The 19796-nt window shown below is 36.4% G+C and overlaps 1 non-coding gene across 1 annotated transcript; it reads left to right on the plus strand.

Annotated features, from left to right (window-relative positions):
* The first annotated feature begins 397 nt into the window (after positions 1–397).
* On the plus strand, positions 398–470 carry TRNAK-CUU (transfer RNA lysine (anticodon CUU)). The gene has a single exon. It is a non-coding gene; the product is annotated as a tRNA-Lys (tRNA).
* Positions 471–19796: the final 19326 nt, after the last annotated feature.

Genomic DNA, 19796 nt, shown 5'->3' on the forward strand with positions numbered 1-19796 from the left:
CGGTTAGGCTAAAGCTTTGCCCAAGCATAGTTATTGCTCTGCTCAATGTTAGTTGATAAGTCCATGTAGTTCACAGTAGTTTTCAGCTGAGAAACACTGCAGAATGTGGTAATAAATCAATTCTTATGAAGATTTGGGTGGCTAAAAAAAGACTTAATATAGCATGTCTTTTGATTGAAATTAGTTTTGTAATTTAGTTTACAATAGTTTATAGCTAGAAGCACCTATAAGTGTGGTAGTAAATAAAAAAAAAAAAATTAAAAAATAAAAATAAATATCTATATATTTTTATATATATAGTTTTGTATATATATATATATATATATATATATATATATATATATATATATATATTTAATCTAATTGTAATTACAATAAGAATCATTGACATTTCCAAGCCCGTCTAGCTCAGTTGGTAGAGCGCAAGGCTCTTAACCTTGTGGTCGTGGGTTCGAGCCCCACGGTGGGCGTTTATATTTACTAATTTTTAACCTTACAAAAACATTTTATTTATGCATAATTTTTTTAACCTTAAAAAATAATAATTTGTTGTTAGGAATAGGGGTGGGTCACTTCCACGATAAAGAGACAACCACATTTGTAGTTTTATTAGTTTTTTTTTTTTTTTTTTTTGGCCAAAACAAAAAGATAACGATTATATTAAATGAAAGAGTTTAGGTCAAAAGACCTATACAAACGAGAGGAATCCGCAATAAACAAAAGTGGGATACCACCAGGATCTATATAGAGATAACCTGCAAGCACCTTTAGCAAGGAAATCAGCAAAGCCATTGCCAGTTCTAGGAATATAACTAAAAGAAACCCTTGGGAAAAAAGAACAACGCTTCAAAATATCTACTACTAAGCTAAGACACATCCAATCTAAAGATGAGTGGAGACCCTGGAGAGCACTAACAATAGGTAAACAGTCCGAATGAATATTCAAATCTACCGCTCCTAATGAAGAGCACAGAGTAATGCCATTTCTAATTGCTTCAAGTTCAATTAAGGTTGCTGAAGCACTATGACCATATCTGCATTGAGCTGCTACAAAACCACCATTATAATCCCACATGATGCACCCTCTCCCTCCTTTGTGAGAAATACTATCCCATGATCCATCAACAAAATTTGAAAAAGAGCAAGTTCTTCAAAAATGATATGACTAGGCCTTGGATAGGGATCTCCATGAGCCCTTTGAAATTCCGTAAATGAGATTGTATATCTCCACATAGATAAGAGAAATTAGTCATTGTATGAATTATGGAGGCATCAATCCCTCTAAAGAATGTAACATTCCTAGTATTCCATATACACCAAGCTAAGGCACTCCACATTTGATTCACTAGGGTTAAATTGTCACAACCATTGAACTTTATTTTGATAAAATCCATCCAATCAAATAAATTTATCCCTAAAAAATCAAATGTATTAATACGGAAGGGGGATAGTCTCCAACACTCTTTTGCATGATGACAAAAAAACAAGGCATGACATATATTTTCCGAATCAAGACCACAAATTAGACAAAAAGGGGTAAGTGAAACATTCCTCAAGAAAAGGGAGCTCCCAATTGCAATTGCCTCATATGAGGATTGCCACAAAAATTGTTTAATCTTTGGAAGAGTAGGAATCTGCCAAATAATTTTCCAATATATTGAAGAGGAGGAAGAAGAAGCAACATTACCTTGATCATCAGCCATAGCTAAACATTGATAATAAGCAGACTTCACAGTGAACTTACCATCCTTTGTTTTGTCCCATATCCAAGAGTTTAAAGTATAAGGAGACAATAAAGGGATTGTAAAAATAGCTTGAACCTCACCTGGAGAAAATAGAGATTGAAGTAAAGGTAATTTCCAATGGCAAGTGTCTCAATCAATAAGCTCTTGCACCCAAGATGGACTATGTCCCAAAAGGGGCACTACTAATGCCATGAAAAGGCAAAGAGGGAAGCCATTGGTCCTTAAAAATATGCACATTAGCACTATTTCCCACCTACCTAATAATGCCCTGTTTGAGAATATCTCTCCCAGATAACATACTTCTCCAACCCCATGAACAATTATTTGGGACACGACATTCAAAAAAAGGAATGTCTTTAATGTATTTTACATACATCACCTGGGCCCATAATGAATTTGGGTTGGATAAAAGTCTCCAACTTTGTTTGGGAAGGAGAGCTTTGTTGAAACAATGTACATCTTTGAATCCCAGGCCTCCATCTCTTTAGCCCTTGCATAAAGTTTCCCATTTTACCCAATGAATACCCCTTCCTTGATCATTTTTCCACCAAAATTGTCCGATCCTTTTATTCATTTGTTTGCAAATTTCATTGGGTATGAGAAAACACAACATAGCATAGACAGGAAGTGCAAAAGCTACTGTTTTGATTAAAATCTCATTCCCTGCATGAGAAAGCAATTTCTCCTTCTACCCAGATAATTTAGAATCTAGATGCTTCAAAATAAAAGAGAAAGTCTGCACTTTAGATTTTCCAATAGAGGAAGGAAGACCCAAATAAGTACCATGAGAATTGACCTCTTTAATATCAATTGCAGAGACTATATCAGTCCGGAGGTCATGAGGGGTTCTGGTACTAAACATAACAACAGACTTTTCAGGATTGATGTGAAGGCCAGAGACTTGTTCATAATCTTGTAACAAAACATTTATCTGTGATGCATTGGAAATAGATGCAGGGGAAAAGACCATGCTATCATTAGCAAAAAATAGATGGTTAATTTTTGGAGCAAAACGGGAGAGCCTCAACCCCGGTAGTCGAGGGATACCTAAATTGGAGCTAAGCCTTTGTGAAAAAAGTCTCTTGACAGAGGATAAAGATGTAAGGGCTTAAAGGACAGCCTGGTCTAATCCCTCTTTGTGGCCTAATAGTTTTGGACAAGGCACCATTGATTTTGATTTGATATTCAACAGTAGTGATGCACTGCATAACCCATTGAACCTATTTAGAATCAAACCCTAGATGTCTCAAAGTATGTTCAATGTATGACCACTCTAATTTGTCATAGGCCTTGCAAAGGTCCAATTTAAGAGCCATATATCCAGATTTGGATTTGGATTTGCGCATAAAGTGTAAGTACTCATGAGCAAGATATATATTATCAGAAATGGCACGACCTGGAACAAATTCACTTTGAGTCTGACTAATAATGGACCTCAAAATGGGTTTTAATCTATTAGCCAAACATTTTGCTATGACTTTATATGGAATAGTGCATAGACATATGGGTCTAAAGTGAGAGACATCCTGCGGGTGGGTTCTTTTGGGAATTAGGGAAATAATGGTTTTATTAAGACTGCGCAACATATATCCCCCATTAAAGAAATGTTGCACCGCAAGGGTGAGATCATTGCCAATGATATCCTAGTGCCTTTGAAAGAACCTAGCAGGGAGCCCATCATATCCAGGAGCCTTGGTGCCCTTCATTTGAAACAAAGTTCTTTTAATCTCATCAGGAGAAAAAAGTAAACAAAGAAGAGAGTTATCTGAAGCTGTAATGCATGCAGGAGTGCTACTGAGAAACTCCTGGGGGAGAAATAGGGTGAGAAGTGGTGAAAAGGGAATTGAAATGAGAATATTGCTGAATTGATTTGAGAGTCTTCAGACAACCAGTTACCTAGATGGTCTTAAATTTTTATGAAAGAATTTTCCTACCTCCTTTGTGCAGTGGAGGCATGGAAGAACTTTGTATTTCTATCACCTTCTTGTAACCAATGGACTCTAGATCTTTGGCACCAAATTTTTTCTTCTGCTAATAGTTGTTTCTCAATTTCTCTTTTCAGCTCAAATTCTTCTTTAGCAGAACTCTCAGAAACAGATTTGGTCTGACACTCTTCCAATAGATGGGATAACCTAAAAAATTCATTTGAGGCATTATGGAAAGTATCTTTACTCCATAACCTTAAGGATCTTGTGCAATTCTTGATCTTTTGGTGCAATTTGTATGCAGGGGAGCCAAAGTTAGGTGAGGTCCAACCAATGGAAATTTGAGAAGTAAGGTCAAGGTGATCTTCCCATTTGGTCTCATAATGAAATCTCATAGGGCGTTTGTTTGCAGGGTGTAGGGAGATTTCCAAGGGGGTATGGTCAGAACCCATCATGGTGTGTCTATGGCCTTGAACACTCCCATACAGATTAAGAAACTCAATATTTACAAAAGCCCTATCGAGACATTCCTTTATCAAATCTCTCCCCTATCGCTTGTTTGACCAAGAAAACTTAGGCCCAGTGCACTTAACCTCAAAGAGGTGGCAACTATCAATGGTCATTCTAAAAGCATCTAATTGTGATTGGGGTCTAAGGATCCCTCCCAATTTATCATCATTTGACAATAATTCATTAAAATCATCAAGAACAAGCCAAGGGGAACTTACAGAGGACCTCAATTGTGACAATTCATACCAGATCTGCTGTCGATGCTCAACCTGAGGGTGACCATATACCAAAGTGATTCGGAACACTGCACCAGAAGATGAAATGGTAATTTGCAAATCTACAATATTTGAAGAAGATGAAAGAATAGTGACTGAAACATTACCATTCCATAAGACACCAATACCACCTGACAAACCAATGGGGTTAATAAAGAAAAAATCATTAAACCTTAAAGTCCTTGCCACACGATGTATCACATCATTGTCTTGTTTTGTCTCCATAAGAAAGACAATGCTGGGCCTTCCTTTCCTGCATACTTTCCGCATGTACTGCTGAGTCAGGGGTGGGCCAAGCCCCTGGCAGTTCTAGGATCAAATTTTCATGACCCCCTTGGGGGCTGATAAAGGGCAGCCTACCTCACCCTAAGGAGTTGTTTTTCAACCAATGTCACATCCAATTTGAAAAGCATAGTCATATGGTTATTTCTAAAAGATGGGCCCAAAAAAATGGGCTTTGAGCCCAAATTGGGTGTTAGATAATGCAAACTAGATGGCCCAACTATCTCTAACCGGTTCAGAATCGGTTCTGGTTCATCCCAACTCCTTAGGGCAACCAAAGAAATTCTAGAATACCAATTATGTCCTTTATCTCTTTAAGTTGCAGAGACACCGACGCCGACATGGAAGAAGATACCATCTCTAAATTTGAGAGTTGGATTGCATGGTTGGAGGCACCTCAATCGGTTGATCACCCGATTAGAAGAAAGAAGAAATCATTCAATTAATATGATTTGTGCAAGAAGGTGGAAAGAAACTCCATTAAAACCCGTACCCAGAACTTGTGATATTAGATGCAGAAGAAAAACAGAAAAGAAAAAACAATAATTTAATTAAAAAGCACAAATGGAACAAGATAGCTGTTAGTATTTCAATTGAAAGATTCTATAGATAGCACAAAGCACAAAGGACAATTATAATATTCTATAGATACTTAGATACACGACATTGATGGTGGTTGAAGAGATTGAGCTTCTTCCCAAAACCTGCAGAAAGCATGTTCACAAGAATAAACCAGAAATAAAAAAGAGAAGGTCCCAACCCCTCACGGGAGGGAACACCTAATAGCTTCCGGGAAACAACTGGGGAGCCACAGGTCTGAAAACTGCCGGAAAAAATGTTTCCGAGGAAGGTAGAGAAATATCTGCCATGGATGAAGAATGTTGAAAATATAAAAATTAATGACCCCCCCACAAAAAAAAAAAAAAACCACAAAAAAAAAGCCCCCCCCCCCCCCCCCCCCCCCCCTCCACCCCCCCCTTTGACACGCTCTTGAAAGACCATAACGGATCTGTTATGATTTGAATTTGATTTTTGAATTCAAGTTTTGAATTTAAGTTTTTAAATTTGAATTCAAGTTTTTAATTTTGAATTCAAATTTGAATATTGTAAACGAATCTTGTACAACAGCCATGTTTATTTATAAATACATAAGACTTACCCATTAAGATAAGCAACCTACTTATCAAAAACAGAGTTTTTTTTGCATTCTTTTATGGTATTAGAGCTAAGGTTTTGAGATTTTTTCCCCCCCAAAACACTACATTTTCAATGGCCACTGCTAACACTCCATTCCCCATTACCAATCTCTCCAACCTTGTTTCTATCAAGCTTGATGGAGAAAATTATCTTATGTGGAGAGAACAATTAGAATCCATTTTTATTACCTGTGATCTTATGGATAATCTTGATGGTACTGGATCGATGCCAAATCAAACTATCACTACTGGAGGAACTCAAACGCCGAATCCAGCATTTCAAACCTGGAGAAAGAATGATCATTTTGTTCGAGCATGCATCAATGCCACTTTCACACCGTCTCTTTCTTCTCATATTCTTGGCCTTCAAACAGCGAAAGATGTATGGGATTCTCTTGCACAACTTTTCCAACAACAGTCCATTGCTCGAAGGACTTATCTTCGCAGTGAATTGCAGATGGTCAATAAAGGAACGAGCACAATTACAGACTATCTTCACAAAATTAAGTCCATCGTTGATTCCTTAGCGGCAATCAATGACAAGGTAAATGACTCTAACTTGGTAGCATATACATTAAATGGTCTTGGTTCGGATTATCTCACTTTCATCATCACTGTGGAGAATATTACCCCACCCGTTACCTTTACCGACCTAAGAGCCAAACTACTTACTCATGAGCAATGGTTACGCCGTGGCTATGGGAACACTCAATCAATCTTAACTGATTCCCATTCCCCTACTGCATTACTTGTTACAGATCAACCTAAATTTAATCGGCCTAATAATAGTATTAATTCCTATCCACCCAACAACCGAAACCCACCTAGATCTGACTTCCGAAATTCATCAAATGGCTATCCAAGATCTCAAAATTCCTATAACCGACCAAACCAAAACACCTTTAATACTAATTCCTTCAAATGTCAAATATGTGCTAAGCAAGGCCATTCGGCCAATAGATGCTATTTCCGTTATGCCCAGAACCGAAATAATCCTAATCCACCACCTCACATTCCTTATGCTGGCTTACATGGTACCCAAAATACCCAACACATTACACCACAGAATGATGCACAGTGGATACCGGATTCAAGTGCTACCAACCATATGTCATTTGATCCAGTCATGCTACAACGATCTGCCACTTACAAAGGAGAAGACCAGGTTTCAGTTGGTGATGGTAAGAAACTCCCTATAACTCATATAGGCTCCTCAACTTTGAAAACAAATTCAAATCATTTATCTCTTAATGACATTCTCATCGTTCCCCAATTGTCAAAGAATTTAATTTCCATTTCTCAACTTACATCTGACAATAATTGTTCTGTTGAATTTTTTCCATGGGGTTTCTGTGTTAAGGATTTGGAGTCAGGCATCACTCTCTTGAAGGGTCCAGTCAAAGATAAATTGTATTCCTTCTCGGCTAATGCTGTGCCTCCTTTGGCTCTTTATGGAAATAAAGCTCCTTCTGATATTTGGCATCGCCAGCTTGGTCATCCTTCTTCTGCAGTACTTACTCATTTGAGAAATAGTGTCTTATTTAATTCTTTTGACACACTTAGATCCAATAAAATTTGTGACGCTTGCCAACTTGACAAACATCACAAATTACCCTTTTCTATTTCAATTAGTAGAACTACTCGACCATTACAGCTTATTCATTGTGATTTGTGGGTCCCACTAAAACTTTGTCAATTAGTGGATTCAATTCATATATTATTTTTGTTAATGATTTCAGTCGATTTACTTGGTTCTATCCTTTGCGATTTAAATTTGATGCAATTTATTGTTTCAAGCATTTTAAAAATATGGCTGAAAACTTGCTTTCTACTTCTATTAAATTTTTTCAAAGTGATGGAGCCTTAGAGTTAACAAAGGGAGCTTTCAAAAACTATCTTGATGAATGTGGCATTGTATCCAGGATTTCATGTCCTCATACTCCAGAACAAAATGGAGTTTCAGAAAGAAAACACAGACACATTACAGAGATGGGTTTATCCCTTCTATTCCAAGCTCACATGCCCAAAGAATATTGGTTAGAAGCCTTTACTGCTGCTGTCTATTTAATAAACCGGTTACCTACACCAGTATTGCAGGGAAAATCTCCTCATGAAGCACTGTTTGGCTTCAAACCAGATTATTGTTTATTGCGAGTTTTTGGCTGCCTTTGTTACCCCAACTTGACACCCTACAGAGAAGACAAATTATCGCCAAAGTCCAAGGCTTGTGTCTTTCTTGGTTACAGTCTCTATCACAAGGGTTATAGATGCTTAGATAAGGACACTGGCAAGGTATATTTATCCAGACATGTTATTTTTGAAGAAAAGAAATTTCCCTTTTCAAATCCCCCATCACACCAATTATCAAACAAACCACCAGTTGAACTTATTTCTCTACCTGTTTTCATCCCACACACCCCACCAAATGTGCCTCCACTCACTTCTCATTCTTCTTCACCTATTTCAAACAACTAACCATCACAAACAACCCCTACAACATCATCACCAACCATATCAATGACAAATCCAACCCAAGATGTTAATCAATCCCCACCAACAATAGACCAACCACAGCCCCAACCATCTCATCCTATGATTACTAGGAGTAAAACAAATTCTGCCAAACCAAAAACCCCTCTCTCTTTACTCACTATTAGACACCCAATACCTCAAACCTTTCTTACCACCATCTCCAACATCCTAATTGAACCTAAAACCTACAAATCAGCCTCAAAAGACCCAAAGTGGATTGATGCAATGCAAAAAGAATACAAAGCCTTAATAGACAATCAGACTTGGAATTTGGTGCCTTATTCCAAGGGTATGAATATTGTAGGCTGTAAGTGGGTGTACAGGATCAAGACAAAAAGTGATGGTTCCATTGAGAGATATAAGGCACGATTAGTTGCCAAGGGGTTCAACCAGCAGGCAGGAGTGGACTTTCATGGAACATTTAGTCCAGTTGTAAAGCCAGCCACCATTCGGACAGTATTAACCATTGCACTCTCAAAGTCATGGCCAATACATCAACTTGATGTGAAAAATGCTTTCTTGAATGGCAACTTAGCAGAAGATGTTTACATGGAACAACCACAGGGGTTTGTTTCCACATCTAAATCAACACATATTTGTCATCTACGAAAAGCAATTTATGGTCTCAAACAAGCTCCACGAGCTTGGTTTCACAGATTCAAAACATACCTACAAGGAGAAGGTTTCAAGCAAAGCGTCGCAGATTCTTCCATGTTTACACGCAAAACCCGAGGTACAATGATAGTATTGTTGTTATATGTAGATGATATAATATTGACAGGAGCCAATGAAGCTGCAATTCAAGAGGTTATTCAAAGCCTGAGCAAAGAATTTGCAATAACAGATTTGGGACACTTGCATTACTTCTTGGGAATTGAGGCTAATCGAAGTTCAGATGATCTTTTACTCATTCAAAGTAAATACTCCGTTGATTTATTAAAGTCTACAGGAATGGAGACTTCAAAGCCATGCACAACCCCAATTGTAGTTGGAACAAACTTATCATCAACAACAGGTTATCCTCTACCTGATCCAACACCATACAGACAATTAGTAGGAGCCTTACAATATTTGATGATCACTAGACCAGATATCTCCTATGCAGTCAATCATGTGTGTCAGTTCATGCAATCTCCCACAGAAGATCATCTACAAGCAGCAAAACGTATTTTACGTTATGTCAAGCACACTATTGGTGCTGGTGTTCTCTTGAAACCAACCCAACTTTCTTTTATAGCTGCTTACACTGATGTAGATTGGGCAGGATGTCCAGACACACGCCAATCAACTAGTGGGTTTTGCACTTTTCTTGGGGATAATTTGTTATCATGGTCTTCCAAGAAACAACCTACAGTATCTAGATCAAGTACGGAAGCTGAGTATAAATCCCTTGCTGTCACAGCATCTGAGTTACTATGGCTTTCTTATGTTCTACGTGATTTGCAAGTACAACTTCCAAGAGGAATGGACATTTATTGTGATAATGTGTCTGCAACACAAATGGCTGCAAATCCAGTGCTACATGCTCGCACAAAACATATAGAAGTGGACTATCATTTTGTCCGAGACTTGGTTCAGAACAACACCATAAAAGTGCACTTTGTTCGTTCAGATGATCAAATTGCAGATGTGTTTACTAAGGGCTTAACATCACAAGCTTTCTTCAAGCATAGAGACAAACTCTTGCACCTGCCAATGCAGAGTTTGAGGGGGGATGAAAGACCATAACGGATCTGTTATGGTTTGAATTTGATTTTTGAATTCAAGTTTTGAATTTAAGTTTTTAAATTTGAATTCAAGTTTTTAATTTTGAATTCAAATTTGAATATTGTAAACGAATCTTGTACAACAGCCATGTTTATTTATAAATACATAAGACTTACTCATCAAGGTAAGCAACCTACTTATCAAAAACAGAGTTTTCTTTGCATTCTTTCATTTTTTTTTTTTTTTTTTTTCTTTCTTTTCCACCCCCACCAACCACCCCCCAACCCCCAACTCTAAAACCCCATCCTATAAAAAAAAACATTAAAAAAAATAAAAAAATAAAAAAAAAAAAAAAAAAAAAAAACCCATACGCCTCCCCCCCCCCCCCCCTTTCCCCTCTTCCCTCTTTTTTTTTTTTCCCCCCTCCCCCCGGGGTTTTTTCTTTTTATTTTTTTGTCTCACTCTAATTCTAATTCATGGCACTTAGTATCAAGGTTTAAAGTATCGGTATTGTTTATACTTGGGTTGGTTCATGTATTTGGGTTAGATTCATTTTGGGGTTCATTGTGCTCTATTCATCTTCTTCTCCTGCAAGCTAGGGCTCCAAGAACGACGTTGTTGTTGCTTCTCTGTGAAGGATTAGTGTACAAATGGAGGTTTTGACCGAGGATTGCACCACTGTGATCCCCTAGCCTAGGGCTTCCTTCGATTGTACACATTGCTTTGTTTTGTAAGGTTTTGCTACCCTCTGACCCACTGATATAGTGGATTGGATTCTAAAAAGCCAAACTCCGTCATCAATTGTGTGTGTGTGTGTGTCTCTCTCTCAATTTCTTGCATATTCATCGCTTTATCATCACTGGTCGCAACATGTGGCATTAGAGCCAGTTTAGGTTTGATTTGTGATGAAACCGAATTGGGGTTTTCTGTTCTAATTGCTGATTAGGTTAACTATCTTGGTTAATCAAGTGCAGCTTGGAGTGCATCTAATTGATATGTTCTAGTGGTTTATGCCTTGATTTTGAGATCTATTACATCAAATATTATCTGATTTGATTAGTTGGTATACTTTGTTGTTAATTGTTAACAATTGTGCATAGTGGTTTGTTGTTTGTTAACATTGCTAGGTTCGGCCAACAGTGTATTGCCTTAAATCAATTTTGTGATATTTTTAGATTGTATTTTGGTTCAGATTATACTTGTATTCATTCTTTATATTATGATTTGTGAGAATATTGCTTAAAGAAATTAAAAGTGGAGATCGGGAAGGGGTTTGGTTTGTCTACGGAGGATACATGTCCTAGTATGATTACCACAAGTTCTAGTGTGGCTATTGGTCAGGGTGAAAACCCTAAGTACCTGTATTTGAGCGCTTAAGGGTAGACATTGAGAAATTTGATGGGACTGGAGACTTTGGGATTTGGAAGAGAAAGATAAGAGTCTTGATGGCCCAACAAAGATTACTAAGGGCTATAGATGATCCTAATGCTTTTTTTGAAAGCATAGACCCTACATTGAGGACTGAGGTGATGGGGAATGTAATTGGTTACACGCTTTGGAACATCACTGATGGTGTTATTAGGTGTCTTGGTGATGAATATAATACCCCTATTAAAGTGTGGACAAAGTTTGTAGAAATTTATCAGAAAAAAAATTTAGGTTCATGATCCATTTGAAGGAAAGGTTATATGGCTTTCAAATAGATCCTAATATCAATCTAGACCAAAATCTAGACATGTTTAAGAAGTGTTTCAAGATTTGGTTAGCACTGGGGAGAGAAGTAAATTAGATGACCAAGACTTATCTATTATATTGTTAAATTCCCTTCACAATGATTATATTGTTGTTAAGAATTTTATAAATATGCTTGTCAAAATGTGACCCTTAGCCAATGTATTCAGGCTCTCAAAAATAGGAAGTTAGAGTTGTTGGCTTCTGGGAAAGCCAAGGGCAGTGGGGATAACCAATTTGTGAAAGGCAAGGGTCCTAACAAACAAGGTAAGCCTAGAAGGAAAGGTAAGGGGAGTGACAATCATACCAATAACAATAAGAACAATAATGGGATAATAAATCTAACTCTAGCACCAAGAGATGTTTCTTTTGTAAGAAAGTGGGTCACTTTAAAAGAAATTGTTATGCATATGAAAGAAAATAAAAACAAAATGAAACATCAAATTTTGATATGCCCTCCCCTACTAATGGCCAAGACAATGTGTATAAAGATATTTGTAAAGTGTTAACCATTTCTAATAGTGATAGGGATGATGATTGGATTGATTCTAGTTGTACTTACCATATATGCCCTCATTTACATTGGTTTACATATTTGAATGAGAAAGATAATATCAAAGTTATGATGGATAACAATGATATGTGTGATGTGGTTGGCATTGGTATTGTTAAATTGCTCACTCACACTAAGTTTGTTTTCATATTGCATGATGTTAGATACATTCTTGATTTAAAGAGGAATTTGATTTCCATAAGTAGCCTTGATAGTATTAGTTTTGATACAAGTATATCTAGGGGTGTTCTTACAATTTCTAAAGGTTCACATGCATGTTTGAAAAGTAAATTTTAGTCTAGTTTGTATCTGTTAGATGGTAGTTCTTATCTTAATGATGTCTCTAATACTTGTTGTTTGTTTAGTGAGTCTACCTATACTAGTGCAAGCCCTAAAGAAACAGGGCATTTTTGGCAAGGATAAAGTTGAAAATTTAGAGTTTTTGAGTATTGTATTCTTGGCAAGCAACACATGTTGAGTTTTGGGTTGGGTCCCACTTATCTAGTGTCATATTGAAATATTTACATGCTAATTTGTGGGGGCCAACATCAGCCATGCCTTATGGAGGTAACTCCTACTTCTTATCCCTAGTTGAAGACTACTCTAAGAAGACTTGGATTTTCTTGTTGAAGTCCAATGATGAGACTTTTGCTAGGTTTAAGGAATGGGTTGCCTTGGTTGAAAACATGAGTGCAAAAAAGGTCAAAACATTTAGAATTGATAATGGGTTGGAATTTATTAATGAAATATTTAATAGGTATTGTAAAGACAACTGTATTCAAAGGCATAAAATAGTTAAAGCTACTCAACAAAATGGCATTGTTGAAAGAATGAATAAGACTATCCTAAACAAAATAAGGCGCATGCTTGTTAGTTCTAGGGTTCCCAAGAACAGTGTTTTTGTTTACATGAAGGTAGGTGTTTTAGATTACATAAAATATTGATTATGGTTTTGTACCAATCAGTATCAAACTCTTATTTGGGTTGACTAGAGTCTTTGTGAGTACCTATAGTACAGTTCTTCTTGAATGTAGTAACTGGTGTTTGATCAGCTGTGGGACTTTTAACAGCAGTGGAACTCTTGGAAGCAACCTTAGCCGCATAAGCTTGAGATGAAGTGGCTGCTAGGGTATCCCTAATATGCCCCCAAAAACTTAAGGGAGGTGAAGTGACCTTGAGGTTGGCCAGCAAGGTGTTGAAACATGGAGTATATAGCGGCTTGGTGAAGATGTTAGCTAGTTGATCCTTAGTAGATAAGAAACGAATATGAAGATCTCCTTTGACAACTTTTCACGAACAAAGTAGAAGTCAAACTCCACATGTTTGGTATGAGCATGAAAGACGGAATTTACAGTGAGATAGGTGGCACCAATATTATCACATCAGAGTACAAGAGCAACACTTAGGAATATATAAATCTCGTGAAGTAGAGATTGTAGCCAAGTGAGCTCAGCAGTAGCATTAGCAATAGCTCGATATTCATACTCTGTACTGGAGTGAGCAATAGTGGATTGTTTTCGAGAACTCCAAGAAATGATGTTGGGCCCTAGGAAGACAACATAACCACTGGTAGACTTACGATCATCAGGGCATCCAACCCAATCAGCATCGGAGAGCTGTTAAAGTCATATTAGAGGATTTGTTGATGACTATTCCATGAGAGAGTGTACCCTGTAAGTACTGTAGAATCCTTTTGACAGCAGACCAATGATCAAAAGTTGAATTTTGCATAAATTGACAGACTTTGTTGACTACAAACTGTATGTCAGGACGAGTCATAATAGCATATTGTAGGGCCCCTATAATACTTCTGTACAATGTAGGATCAGCCATGAGCTCCCCTAAAAATTTGCTCAATTAGGTAGAGGGAGAAAGAGGATTGATAATAGGCTTGAAATCATTCATGTCGGCCCTGTGAAGAAGATTAGTAATATATTGTTGTTGATAAAGGTGAAGATCATTAAGGAATAAAGATACAGACATTCTAAGAAAATAATGTAAGGGACCAAGATCTTTGACAGCAAAGAAAGAGGAAATAGTAGTCATAAGTTTTGATAGTAATACTTTATTTTGAACATTCCAATACTTGAAAGTTGGGTTTTGCTTTGAAGGAAATGAAACCCCCCATATAGTGTTGCTTTTTGTGAAATGCTGATGAGTTCATCATGGGTAAAAGAAATGAACTCATTAGGTGACTTAGACAATCTTAAACAAACGAACAAGTTGGTGAGCAGCAGACACCAAAGACAAAAAAGCTAGCATATACACATTAATGAACGAATTAAAGAAAAATGGTGATCGACTGATGGAGCCCAATGACCCCATGTACTTGTGTTGTGCAATCTTTAAGAATTGGAAATGCAACAACAAATGATAATCATGTACGAAACTGAGGGGACTAATCCTAGTTGTAATGATTTGAAATAAAATGAAAGAAATGCATAATTAATTGTACTAGGTTCTTATTTTTCTGGCCAAAGCAAAAAAAATGCTAGATTCATTTTTGACACAAAGTGAAAAGCCCCCAATGGCCCATTGTTCAATTTCATATTAATTGTTCATTTTTAAAATGTGCCCAATTTTCCTTAAAAAATTATAATAAATCAAATCTTGACACTTTTCTCTAAGGTTTTAGTTATAAAAATTCATCTTTCAATTATAAAAATACATCTAAGGGTAATCAAATACATAATTGCACCAATTAGACTAGTGTAGGCACACCTTATGCAACTTTAATTCTTCAATAATTCACATCCCTTCTAGTTGCATTATCAAAAAAAAAAATTTCTATTTTCATGTGGAAAATGAAGTATCATTAATTATGAAAATCAATTAAGTACCACCAAAAATATCTAGAAATTAACCGACTACTAATCTAATTTGAGTGTTGTTTGATCCAACTGAGCTGGCTCAACCACTTCGAGCTACTAAAACGGCACCTGTTTCTATCAAGATTCTAGCACACAATTTCATTTATATCCAAAATGAAATCCAAATTTTGGAATAAATGGGCTTCTAAAGGCGGTATTTCAATGGGGATTCTTCCCAGGGCCTTCGCTTATCAAATGAGTCGAAATTTCATATATCCTATTTGAAAAGAAGTATCCATTTTGCATCAACAAAATTTTTACATCTTAGGTAAAAGGATGGATTATCATCCAATATAATTTAAATACTAGCTTAGTCATGCAAAGCTGGAGTTGATAAGGAAAAAGGAAAAACATTTGGCATGATGTGACCAAATAGAAAGATGTTGGCCCGAGACTAATCCCAATATTAATCCAATCCTCTTGTACAAAGTGGAAATGAAAAGAAAAATCAAATGACCTTTTTTACTAATAAAAAATATGGATAGAAAGACATTCAAATTCGTAAGATGCCAATCTAATTCACAGCCAATGTGATCTGATAATAGGATTATAAACCTTGGATATAATTGATGAGATAAGTATGTGATCAAGAAGAAAGAAGAAATGAATTTGATGACACGAGTTTAAATCTATATATATATATATATATATATATATAGATTTCTTTGATAAAGAAAAGGATGATTATATGGTAAAAGACACGAATGATAATTGGCCATATTCACCATCTCGAGTCATGGTCACCCAAGATCAATTTTTTTTCTTTAACTTGCAATTTCGTTATTTTCTTCTTTTTCTTCTTCCTCTTTTGCATGTGGATTACTAAAACTTTTTCAAATACAATCTTTGGGCGCTAGAGAAGCTAAGTTCTCAAACCCAAGAGTCCTGCCACTCTGGCCTAGATTCTCTTGGTCCATTCATAAGACATAAACCATGCCAGATTGTTTCGGCATTAATTCTGCAAAATACACATTCAGGTTGAATAGATATCCGTTGTGATAAGATTGTCTTAACCAAGAGTCTTGCATTCAACAGACGCCAAAAGAATAATCTAAACTTTAGGTGAAGAGACAATTTCTAGAAAATTAAAGCTCCACCAATTTGAGAATTCATTGTGTTGAGTTGGGTACTTTCACCTAGTCAAAGCTTTTCATGGCAGTTTGGTAGAGAACTCTTCCATTGGTGAATATTAAGCATCAATGTGTCTTGTGAGGAAGAAAGATTTAAATTTGAAATAGCAGAACATAAGGGTTTAGAGATGTGTTAGGACTTAGGAGACTCCCTGTTTGAAGTGTCCAGAGTCTCTATCACTTCTACAAATGTTACATTTCTTGACCATAGATTAAAATTTGTTGGTCCAAAGTGTCTAGCTTCCTCCCCATTTGTGATCCAAGGGTCAAACCAAACGATGAACTTTGTCCATTGCCCACTTTCGTGATTACCATGGCTTCTATTACATGTTATTCTGGTGGGGCCCACCTGCGTAAGAAATATAAGTACAGGTTAAAATTCTGCAATGTTGGAGTTATGCAAGGCCTGCTAGTTGTGATATGCTTGGTGCACTACTACCTTCCGGTCGTAATTTTAAATTAAAGCACCATGCATGGTATTAGAATTAAACTTTCTTTATTTGTGAGTTTTACATTTTAAGCAATATGATTATCACAGTGTCTACCTTAGTTTTTGGAGCGTTGTTTATTGTTAGAAGTTTTTCAAGTTAAATTCTTACAATATTGTAGGTTTTAATAATAATCATACTTAATCTCCGTTGTAATTTTCATAGTTTTATTTGAAAATTCAAAAAATATATTTTTCTAAAGGTTAGAGTCTTTTCCTAAAAGACACCTGAATGGCCAATAGGTGTCTCTTTTGGAATGCTAGTTTTGTGGTTGACAAACATGTCTTAAGGGAAGAGATATATCCTTTGGAGACAACCTTCGGTTGTGTCTCTTCCTCTCCTATATAAAGGTGGGAGATATTTGTTATTCTTGCACGAATGTTTTGAAAATCATTGGTTTGTATTAAATTATGTCATAGAAAACTAATTGGTGAGTGTAGCTTTACAGATCCCTTAGTCCATCAATTACAAAGTGCACTATCTGAGATGGAGGGGTTGATTGTTCTTGGAGGTGAAAATGCATTCTTGACCCGTGTGCACAATTCGGGGGTATTTAAATACCTTAAAGTAAGTGCCATTACCGGCACGTTTCAACTCCGCCACTTTTTGACAAGGAGATAATCATTAATGCTATTTGAAACAAGATAAGTTTTCATATTTATGATTATGCTTTATTTGTCTTATACGATTGCTCATGTGGTAATGTCTTTCCAACAAGTTTAAGGTATTTAACCGATCGTATAAGACTTGGGTTTCTACTGAAATAATTAGTACGTGTTAAATCATATTAACAAGAGGTGCAAACTTCTGTAAGGCAAATACAGTTATGTTTGTCAGATATCAGTTTTAAGGTGAGACTTCGATCTAATTCTGCCTAATGCAAAATATTGTCATTTAATTTTGCAAGGCCAAATATAAGAAGGGATTACAATCGATTTCTTTTATACTTTGTTTCTTGCATGAATCGATAACAGTAGTATTTGGATAAGCACTCCAAGAGCAAACTTGTTTTATCTTTATGCTGGCATGTTTTTAGAGAGCAATAGATAACAATCTGCCTGTAGAGTTCATTATTATAATTTCTAGCAGAAGTGCTTCTATTTAAACTGAATATTTTTCTCTGTCAATAGCTCTTGCATGAAAGTTTTGCATATTTCCCTATAATATTATCTTACAGATATTTCTGCAAGTGGATGGATGACTCACTGCAAATTTTCATTTATATATCTTTATTATCTTATGAGGCATTGGTTATGGTTCTGTGCCTTGATATTTTGAGGGTTGTGTGCCTGTATGTTTCTTAATATGATATAGGTTATAACCATTTAACAGATATTTTGTTTGAGTTCTTACTGTTCTCCTACCAATCATTGTTCTAGAACTAGTTGTGGTCAAAGATACTGGATTGGTATGATTCCAGTTTTATCCTCCTTGTTAATACGTTTCGTGCTTTCTTTTGTCTAATATCAGTTTACATCAATCTTAGAGCCTTTGTCTGACTAGGCATCTCTGTGAGTTTGTTTCCATTGTTGCTGTTTTCGATGAGGAGTTCTAGAGAATTTGCACTGTTCAGATTCTGTTACCATGTTTGTGATGGACTCCAAACAGTTCATAAGGTTACCTGGAGAAGATAGAAAATCCAGTAGATTTCGCGGCTGAACATCAGTTCACAACGATTCCTTGCAACCTTCCATTATTTGCACTTTTCTCAGATAGTAAATGGTATTGTTTGGGGTGTGGGCATCCAGAACTGGCCAGAAAAGCAATTAATCTGATAGAGAAGAAGCTCTGAGTGGACCAATGGCCAGAAATAATGACAACCCAAAAGAAAAAAGAAGGAAAAAAAAAAAGACCAATGTGCCACATGGCACTGTTTGGATACTTTTCCATACATTAGTGAAGAACCTATAAGGATTAAGGAGGAAACTTGGGCTATAACGAGTCCAGCAGCATGGATGATAAAAAAGAAATCTAGTTCCAAATTATGTTGGTTTACAATCATGCATTATATTGATTTATTTGGAAATTGTAAAATTTGATGTTTTCTTAAGGAACCATTGGGCTAAGTGAACCATTACATGTTGGTTCTACTAGACTTGTATACCAAGTGCCTTGAACCCATTTGCTTAAATTAGGTTCATCTTGTTGGGGTTTACTTTCTTATTGATTCAATTAAAGTATCAGCTTTTTGATGAACTACCTATTAAGACTGATGAAGTTAGTATCCATGGTTGGAGGGAAGATGCATGGTGAGGGACGTGTACCTCCAGCAATATTCATATTGAATTACATTTTCTTGCATGTCTTTCCTTTAATTATCCAATGAATCTAAGTGAATTTGTATTCTACCGACAGCTTGTGGCTATTCAGGCTTGTGAGATAAAGGGTGGAAAATTTTTAATCAATGAACATGGACTTCAAAATCAAACCCCAAGTGTGCATGATTGAGCTACTAGGCCGAGAAGGTTTCTTATGATTAAGCCTTTGCATTGATTAAAGTTGCTCCCTTCAAACTTACCGTGAACATGTGGGCTGCCTTGTTGACAGCTTGTAGGTTTCACAGGATTTTAGAATTTGAGAAATTTGCAGCCAATATGCATGGGATGTGTAATCGCAGGTGGTGATCGGCCTATGAGATTCTACCAAATTAAGTAAAAAGGAGACAGAATGATGACGGAGTTCGGTTCAGTGGACCTACATCTCCGGGACTCAGGTAAGGAGTTCAATCTAATATGGAATTTGAAATAGCTTACAAGATAGCAGAAGGAAATCTAAACACAAACAGGTAATCAGAAGAGAACCAAATGATGCTTTCGTCTCAGCCTTCATACACCCTAGGCCTCTTGTAGTGA

Source organism: Hakea prostrata, chromosome 7, assembly GCF_041222555.1.
Source record: "Hakea prostrata isolate BN-2017 chromosome 7, UWA_Hpros_2, whole genome shotgun sequence".
Classification (NCBI taxonomy): Eukaryota; Viridiplantae; Streptophyta; class Magnoliopsida; order Proteales; family Proteaceae; genus Hakea; species Hakea prostrata.